The sequence below is a fragment of the Octodon degus genome, unplaced genomic scaffold (assembly GCF_000260255.1).
Source record: "Octodon degus isolate 3935 unplaced genomic scaffold, OctDeg1.0 scaffold00171, whole genome shotgun sequence".
Classification (NCBI taxonomy): Eukaryota; Metazoa; Chordata; class Mammalia; order Rodentia; family Octodontidae; genus Octodon; species Octodon degus.
Window position 1 is genome coordinate 57,980 of NW_004524747.1, and position 10,447 is coordinate 68,426.

The following is a 10,447-nucleotide window of genomic DNA, read 5'->3' on the forward strand; positions in this document are numbered from 1 at the left end:
ATGAAGGAAGGAAAGGTTAATTTAGCTCACAGTTATTGGAGGTTTCAGTCCATACTCACTTGGCTCCAAGGTAGAGTGGCACAAGGCAGAGAGCATCAGTTCACGGTGGCATCAAAGAGCAAGAGGATTGAAAGGAGGAGCAGCAGCAACAATGGCAAAGGAGAGAGTCTGTCTTTCTTATGTTACATTCAGGCTATCTTCTCAGAATGGATATAGCACTCACACCCATAATCCCAGCAGTACTAATACCCATAATCCCAGTAGATCAAGAGTTACTCTCAAACTGTAGAAGTCCCTGCCCCATGACTGTATGAGGTTCTTGGGGGACAACTAGAAATAAACCACAACATTCTGCCGCTTGATCCCCAAAGTCTCATGCACATCCCTTTATGCAAAAGGCATTTTAGTATATCTCTAATATTTGCCAAAGTTCACTTTCAGCATTTTTGAGAAGTCCAATTCCCAAGTCTCCTCCAAGATCCAAGGCAAACTCTTAACTGTGAGCCCTTGTACAAATGAAAAGTTAAAAACTTCTAACATTCAATGCATAAGATAAACATTACCATTCCAAAAAGTGCATACAGCAGGATACCAAGCATTGGGACCAACACAAGTCCAAAATTCAGCGGGGAAAATATTAAATCCTGTAGGTCCTATGAAAGATCCAAAGAAATCTGCGGAAAATCATGATCTCTGTGTGGCTCAACCCCATGCACTCTTGGTGGTAGCTCCCATGGCTTCTTCTTAGACTGGTTTTGCTCCATCCTTAGAGTTTCCCTTAGATGATCCATGCTCCTGGCTTTTTCAAACTTCTTAGGTTTCCACTAAACAGGCTTCTCACTCATAGCTTTACATATTTCTCTCTCAGGGGCACACTTCTGGGCCTCCCAGGCCTTCTTCTGAAATTGAGGTAGAAGCCTTCTTATCCTCAGAACCCCAGCATTGTGCATGCACCTAAAACTAATGCCATGTGGATGTCAAGGTCTGCTCCCAGCTGGAGCAGTAGCCTAGCTTTCTTCTGTCTTGACTGGAGGGGTCAAGTACCCGGATTGAAGAACACTCTTATCCTGATTCTGAGGAACAAATTCTGCATGCTGGCACCATTTTGGACCCTGATGTGGCCTCTGCCACCATTCTGGAACATGGGTTCTGCATCTTTCTCCTCAAGGTAAAGTCTCTCTCTTTTGTAATTTTGACACTGCAAAGGGTGGACCTGATGCCTTCAGTGATGCCCTCAGGCCATCCTTTCAATTCTCTGGTTCCTTCTTAACAGTGGAGATCTTCTCAGCTCTGTCTTTACAGTCCAGTGTTCCTGGTGCTTCCTTTCTGGCTAAACTCACAACATTTTAAATCATCCTGCTGCACTATTTGCTCTTTATTCTCAACATAAATCTGGCTAAAAGCCCCCAGTAACAGTCATGCTACCACCCCAATATTTGGCTGCTTTCAAATATATTTTGAAAGATCAATCAGTCTGCCATGCTTAATATCAGTCTCAGGCAGCCTCTGGACACGAGCCTAATTCAGACAGACTTTGGGTCAAGCCATAGCACAAATCATCTGGAGTCCAACAATCAACACAGTCCTTCTTCCCTTAAGAAACTTCCCCAGCCTGGTCTTTACAGGCAGGATTCCTTTCAGCATACTGGGCTCTGACTAGAATCATCCAAATAGAACACCAAAGTTGTTCCAGCTTTTTCAAAGTAGATAACCTCTCCAAACCTTTCTCATCTCTTCATATAATCCATTCCCCAAAACTCATATTCCACATGGTCATGTTTAGCCACAAATATGACCCCACTCCTGAGGTACCAAATAGTGTCTCAATTTCTCTTCAAGTCTTCTTGTGGGACAAATATCCAACAATCAAAATGAAGGAAGCAAAGATTTATTCAGCTCACAGTTATTGGAGGTTTCATTCCATACTTGGCTATCTTCAAGGCATAGTGGAACAGGGCAGAGAGCATCAGTTCGCGGTGGTAGCAAAGAGCAAGAGGAATGAAAGGAGGAGCAGCAGCAACAACTGCAACAGAGAGAGCCTGTCTCTCATATGTTACATTCACACTAACCCCCTCAGTCTGGATATAGCACTAACACCCATAATCTCAGCAGTACTAAGAACCATAATCCCAGTAGATCAGAAATTAATCTCAAACTGTAGATGTCCCTGCCCCATGACTGAATAAGGCTCTGGGGGAACAACTTGAATCAAACCATAACACTTATTTCAGACATTCTTTTAAGGATACTAAACTTAGTCTTCTCCCATCCCCATAGATCTGTGGAAGTGTTATGATAGACTCTGCAAATAACATAGACCTCACCATTAGGCTACAGACTGAAAAGCACTGGAAAGAATTTGTCCATGAAAATTTGAGAAGAATATGAAGTATCTTCTATTGTGATATTCTTTGGCTCCAGTGTAAACTAGGAAATGTTTGGTAATGGGTACATGATATAGGTCTAAATTATAATACTAATTTTCAGATAAATATTTTCTGTAAAAGGCAAGGAAAGCCACCCAAAATCACGTATGTTCTAATTTAATGGTTCTTTAAGTGAAATCTTCACTCTGCAAAAGCCCAAGAGATGTTTTACCTAAAGAAGCACTTCCATAAAGTAGAGGGATATTAGTGATGATATCCCCATCAGATGCACACCTTCACAGAGGGGAATATGTGTAACCTCAACATGTTTAATCAAATAAACCATTGTAGGAGGTGAACTAAATTGCCTTCTTATAATTCTCAGAGCATAAAACAGTTGAAGTCCTGCATCAACTGACTCAGTAATTCCATCAGCAGGTAGCTCCCCAGAGAGAACCAGTGCATTTTGTGTCACATTTTATGTTCCTCAGACAAGATTGACAGAAAAAGCTACAGTACAGAATTCTTTTTAGTATTCCAACTAAATGACACCATTCTCATAGCAGAAAAGTAGAAGTGACTGTTCAAATCCTGGTTCATTTTTCATGGCAGATATCAAACAATGCAAAAAGAAGATTGAGGCAATGTTCAGATTCCAGTAACTTTGCTGATGGTTTTCACACTTTGACCCTGATTTTGAAATTTCAGGGAGAGCTGTCCAATTTGTCCTGGTCATTTATTATTACCCAAAAGAAAATAAAAAGCTCAGAATAGCTTAAGAGGCATGCAAGTAGACAATGCAGAAAATCAAGACAATCTTCCCAATGTGAACAGAGTGAAACTACAAATATAATATCAGGTATTTAGTAAATATGTGGTCTAAAATGATGATTGTACTTTTCATAACAGTAAAAGAAACATTAAGAAACCCGTTACATGGTTGGCAAGACAGGTAAGTGGACTAAGCTTCTGCTTAGGAAAGTGCAAAGACCCTGTTTCTTCACAGGTACAGCATGTTCCGCCAGCCCACCCCTGAGTATGCTAAGCCAGCTAACTAGTCTGAGAGTGATGGTGTATGCCTGCAATCCCAGTGCTGGAAAGGATGAAAACAGAAGGATCACTATGAATCCTAACTGCATAGTGAGACAATGTAAGAAATGCATTAAAAATAAAAACATATTAATTATTAAAAGATGATTGTGCAAGACAAAGAGGAAATTCCATTTGTCATTAACAAATGATTAGCAGAATCATTCTACAAACCCACAAGTTTAAATTTAACATCCAAGAAATAACATGCATGAATGAGATAGCATTTCATTAATCAGCTTGATAATCAATGCAAATTACAAAATCTTTAGCTGATCTCCTAGATTCATTTGTTGGAATCTCCTAAATTCATTCTGTGTTCCACAATAAGGACCTGGAGGAAAATAAACAGAAAAGAAAACAAAGAACAACAACAACAAAATCCCCAAACAAAAATTAAAATCCAAAATTACAGCTATAGCAACTGACAGTGCTGTAAGCAAATGTAAGTCATTCAAAGGAAAATTCCAGGGTCTACCAAAAATGTTTCTGTTTTAAATGCAAGATAACTGAACACTGGTCATTCTCTATTTTCTGCTACAGGTTTATAGAAGCTGATGTCACTGATTCATGGCACTGGATGAATAAATTCCTCCACTCCCAGAGAAGAGTTTTCAAGAAAAAAAATATCCTCAATTATTGCTTTGAACAAGAGGACTAAGTGGGTGTTATGTTTTGCATCTAGGTGCCCCCCCCCAAAGCCTCATGCAGTCTTGGGGCAGCCTCTGGAGTGTGTGGTTGATTATTGTGGGTGTGGGTGCTGAACTTGCCCTGTGGCAGGTAATTTGCATTACAAGGTAAGGTGGGAAAAGAAGCTAGCTGCTTGAGCTGCTGCTTCCCCTCCCTTGTGCTCTTGCTCTTTGCCACCACAATGAAAGGTTGCTTTCTGCCATGTGCCACTCTGCCTTTTAGCCACCTGAGTATGGACTGAAACCTCCAGTAATTGTGAGCTAAATAAATCTTTCCTTCCTTCATTTTGAGTGTCGGGCATTTATCCCAGCAACGAGAGGATAGACTGTGCATGTGGGAGATTTTTGTCAGAGCTCAGAAGACTAGAAGGCTGAGAGAAATCCTGCCCCTAAAGACCAGGATTGGGAGGTTTCTGCTATTAAGAAAGTTTGACTTGATTTAGCTTCAGATAATGTGTGTTATGGATTAGCACAAAGTTTGTCTGCATTTTATTCAAGTCCAAATTCTGCCTGAGAATAAGTTGAAGGAAATCAGGCTAATTAATTTTGTAGAGAAAATCTTCAAGGCTGTTTAAAGCTGAGCCAGTCTAATGGCTTCTGCTGGAGGCTCTTATCCATATCTATGTTAAAAATGAAGAACAAAGAGCCCAGTAGAATGACTTACATTACTGTCAGTGTGGCTAGAAAGGAAGCTCCAAAAACTGTGGACTGAAAAGATAAAAAAGATATCTTGATTGCTGAGAAAAAAACAGAGAATAAAAAAAGATAAGCTGAGGGCTTCACAAGGAGCAGAACTCTTCCCTTTGTAGCTTCAAAATTTCAAAAGCCCAACATTTTGTTTTAACAAGAAAGCTCTAGAATATCATGTTCTAAAATGGTGGCTGCTAGATGTGATGGCAGTATGTCTGTGACATCTTTCACTCTATTTATCACCAGAGTTGATTCATCTAATCTTGCTGATAAGTCAGGTGTTACTTTCCTTCTTCAATGCTTCATGCATATTGCCTGAAACTACTGACATTATCAAGGAGGAAGACTACCCCAATAAAGCAGGACCATTCCTTGGTGAATCCTATAAAAACATCTGTGATCCTCTGCTAGCACCTCTAACCAAGCTCTCAGAATGACAGTTGCCTAGAGAACTTGTTCATCAGAGTATTGAACAATCCCATTACTGTACTCCTTTCACCAAGATAGAAGGAAGCATGGGTATTCCTGGCAGCAGACTTTGGCACCATTTATGTAGTGCTGATTTTATGTACCTGCAGAATGGAAGAATTATAGGGTCAGAAAGGCTTCCAACAAGAGTTCAGTTAAAGGGCCAGGGATATAGCTCAGTAGAATAAGCACTTCCCTGGCAAGGGCAAGGGCCTGAGTCCAATTCCTGGTTCAAAAAAACACATTCAGTTAAAAGCCTGGTATTCCAGGCAGTGTGTCCCTGAAAGGGCAGTGTGTCACTGAAAGGGCAGTGTATGTAGCTTTGAGTGTGAATCCAAACTTGCAATGGAAACCTCAGGTGTTTGGAGAAGTCAGAGGATAGCCTTGGATGTTTCACATGGTGCCATAGGACTCAATGTTTCCCCTACTCATTTTGGACTTGCTTTGGTCTCATTCCTTACTATCTACTTGTTTGTAACTTTTGAAATGGAAATGTTTGTCTTGTGTTATTGAATGTTGCAAGCATTTAAATTACTTTTAATTTTGGAGGTGGTGTTCAAAGATAAGGACTTACCTTAAATCTTGGAATAGACTTTTAGATTTTTCACCAACACTGAAACTGTTAGGACTTTGAAAACTCTTGGAGATGGACAAAATACATTTTGTATAAAGGGATGTGTGAGTCTTTGAAAGCATAGGGATAAAATCTTATAGTTTATGAAGTTCCTCCAAAACCTCATATGGTCATAGTGCCATTTCATTTTTAGCTTAATTTAGAGTGTGTGGTGTTGTGATTAAGAATGTGTGTTTAATAAATCAATCCACTGATTGGTTTGAAATAGTTCTGGCTAAGATTAGGGATGTGAGTGCTACACTCACCCTAGGGTGAATAGCCTTCATACAATACAAGGGACAGACCTTCCCTCCCCCATGCTGTTTTCCTACCTTCTGCCCACCATTACTGTTTGACAAGCCACATATATGTCAAATAATAGATGCATGGATGAAGAAATATGCTGTGCATACAAAACGGAGTAATACTCCCACATAAATAAGGATAAACTTAAGCCATTTGTTAGAAAATGGATACACTTTGAGACCATAAAACTAAGTGAAATAAATCAGGCAAAAGAAAGCTAAATAACTTGTGGTTTCTCTTATACAAAAAAGCCAAAGTCAAAAATATATAAAGAGCACAATAAAAGATACACTATAACAAGAGAAATGTAGAACTTTTGTCGGTAATAAGTTTAGGAAGGAAGAAGGATGGAGAACAGATGTAGACATTTTGTTGGCAGAAAGGTGGTGTAGGGAGTGAGAAGAAGGGAAGAAAGGGAGGTGAAGAGGAAGTAAAAAAGATTAAGATGGAAAATGTGCACATACCAATTCCCCATGATATATGCATTCACTATGAATTCCAAATACATACTAACACTCTATTAACTATTTTAAATGGAAACTAGGAATTATGATGCAAACATTTAGTCATCCCAGATATTGACTTGCAGCTGATATGTACTAAATACAGCTTCTATATCTCTGTTCATGAGAAAAAATGAATTCAACAGTTATTTTACAGTTAATTCTCAAAGACTTAAATTATTTTATCATTTTACTAACACAGATATAGTGTTTCACAATAAGTGAATGCAAGATGAAAAATTTTAATGTTACAAACTATATTGTGAGAAGCAGGAGAGAGAAAGGTTTACATAAGACCTTATTGGAAAATCAAAGTACTTTTATAGAATTAAATAAAACTGGTGATAGAAGACAAAAACAATAGAGAAAGAAATTCTGTACAGTGTTAACAATGCAAGAAATAGTTAAAGGGAAAAGTTAAAATAAAAAAGAGAAAAAATAACACAGAAAAAGAAAATGTGATAAGAATCAAGGCAGAATGTCAGCAGAAAATTTTCAAAGCCTCATGAAACTAGTGCAGAAGAAAGGATGGGAGGGAAGAAGTGAAAATCAAAGAAGCCAAAAATTCAAAATAAAACCACACATATACTCACCTAAGCCAAAATCAAACCACCCAACCAACTAAACAAACAAAGAAACAAAAGGAGCCAGAAAAGAAAAACAAGTAGTCACTTGTGATTTCATGTGTGTGGTATTATTCTTGGATCTAGAATTTTAGGGAAGGATTAAATTCACTACATGTTCCTACATATGCTGATAGTTAAAGAAGGAACTCAGAACCCAGATCCATGCTGGGTGCTCTCATCAGCATTCAGTAGCATTAGGGAGGAGGTTCAATTTCTGCAAATGTATAATGTACATTAGTTGAATCTGAGCCTAGCCTTTGTCTATCATGGTGAATCCTTTATTGTAAACCCCTCCAGGAATCTCTTGTTGGACTGATTGTGGCTCACTGTCCATGGCTGTCCCCTATGTCTGGCCCTCATCCAATCACTGTTGGATCATAACACTGAGAGGAGCAGTGACATGATGTCAACCCATAGCTTGTTTGAGTTCTAAGTTTAGTCAACCACTCTCAATGGTATCTTACCCCTGTCTCCATGGGATAGGGCAATGCTTTGACTGGAGTTACTCATCACCTGTTATTTGCTTTGTCTTTGTATAATTGGTCAAAAGCTATGAGCCAGGAAACAAAAATGTACAGATTGTCTCTACCATTATTCTGTGTTGTGTTCTGCCTCTTCAATTTCTATCTAAGCTCCAAGTTTCTTGTCAGATTTTTTCTGGGTCCTTAGGATACTCTGTTTCTTGTTTTTGTCACCAAGTTATTTTTCTGTGTGTCTATTTCAAACTTTGAAGAGGGTACACTGTTGCTTATCATTTAATTTTTTCTCAGAAGACCCTCAATTTGTTTTTAATTGTCCCATGGTATCCTACTCCCTAACAAGGAAGTGATTTACTGGTAAAATTGAGGGCCATTTTCCAATCTTAACAAAAAACAGAACACATTTAAACTGTTGCGACTATACTGTGCATCTCTCAATATATTGATAAATAGTGGTTCAATTGTGCGGGTATAATGGAGTAACTGCAATAATCTTAAACTTAGATTTTACACACATGCCTCCATTTGGTGTAAGTATATTAGAACTAAGTGACACATTTACAGGATGGATCACAGACTTCTCTGCCCATGCACAAAAGGTTACAGAGGTACTCAATGACTGAGTATTCACACCCAGCTTGGATTGCTACCAGGCACTTTAAGATGTTAACAGTCATTCATTTTAGTCTTAGAAAACTCAAGGTGTTTCAAATGATTTGGAAAGAAAATGCTAATTCCATTCTGCATAGAGAAATTATTTCTTCCAAATTGTGCAAAGAGCCAAAAACTGAAAAATCAATACTGGAAAATCTTGGCCAAGAAACTACTGAATCTGGCCTCAAGAAGGTGCAAAATACAAGGGAAATCAGGCCAACTACGAGTCTATTTGAGATTCAACGTGGGAGACCATTTCTATGCTATCTTATGGCATTGAACCCAAATTCTACAATGTTTTTATGGTACCTTATTAGCCTTCACCAAGTAGAATTGCTATCCATCTGTATAGAAAAAATATCTTAACATGCCCTGGCCCAATATAAACATGTAGTGTCCACTGTGGAGATGAAATGTTCATTAAAATTTTTAATAAAAGGAATTTTGTAAACCAATGGAACCCAAGATGGAAAAGCTTCTTTTCACTTATCATTGTGATGCTCACTGAAGTAAAGTTGGCAGAGGCACATAGCTGGGTACACCTTTATAAGATGAATCTAGATCTAACTGAATTGTCTGAGGCAAAATATTACCCAAAAGAATGGGACCAGTGAACCTCTGGAATATCTTAGGCTCTTCTTTCAAAAGCAACAGTCCAATACTGCTCAAAGTTCAGTTAAGTAAAATCACTCATTGTCCCTGATCTGTCACAACTTAAATGAGAACCTTTGCTGAGACCTCTGTTTTTAATGGGATTCATAATGTGAAAAATACTGCTGAAGCTATAACTCTCAGGTTTTTGATAGTTTGTCTAATAAACCACTTCTTCCTGTTTCCCTCTCAACAGATGGCATATAAATAAAATTCCTCATAAAACTTGTTTTACCTCAGTCATGTTTCCTACCTATTCTCCTTTCTCTCACTTTATTGTATGTACAAGATGGGTAAGGAAATGATCCTGAGAATCTTCAGAAGTTTTTAAAATCTAGCAGTTAATTGGAAGGATTCTCACCCTGACTAACTATATATACTGACATCTGTGAACTAAGCAACTGCACTGAAGATGGCAATTTGTAATACTAGATTCATGCTTGAAGTGCTTGTCATTCTGGTCTTCTGAATACATGATGCCTGTCATGACATGCAAGGTGCTGCCATGCTGTATCTTGGGTAGATGATTCTTTAAAAAGGAAGGGGGTGGTAAGTGCAGGCAGGAGATTGGAAAAGGAGTGTTGCAGGACTGTCCTGCAACAGTATTGTATATGGTTAGATTTCTGGACTTATGTGTAAACATATATAATTCTTTATACCTATTTTTAAATATACCTTAATTTCTTAATTTTTTCTCATATTCTCTAGGGACTTAAAGTTTAGCATATCAATACTTGATGAAAAATACCTGTTCCATGTTATGCCTAAGATGTTTGATATTCAGACAGATAGTCAGGATAAGCTCAACAGCCTAGGTTATATGGCAATAAAAGTAATCTTCTCTTCTGGTGGGTTAACAACCTAAGCTTGCAAACCAAAAATTATAGAAAAAGAAGGGTCTCAAGGAAAGCCTACATTGTGGTACTAGCCTTCCAAGATCAATTAAGTCTCAAGACATATGAGAACTTGTACTGTAACATCATGTAACTCAGTTGTGTTCTAAATTTTCTGATCAAGGAGGTTATGAGGCCAAAGAGGAAAGTGATTGATGATGTAGAGTTGCCTAAGGAGAGACACATGGAGAGAAAACATTCTCTCAAGCTTTCAAAGAGAGTGCATTGGCCAAGCAATGGCCGTGACTCATTCACATGGCTGTCACTGACAAAGGATCTACAATCTGAGGTACAGGGCCTCAGGATAAATCCTGAGGGGATTTTACTGACATTATCAGATCCAAAAGCTACAATTCTTGTTATATATGTCTTGCTTTATCTTGATTTTAACCATCCAGCAGAAAAGTATAAAAACGAAGT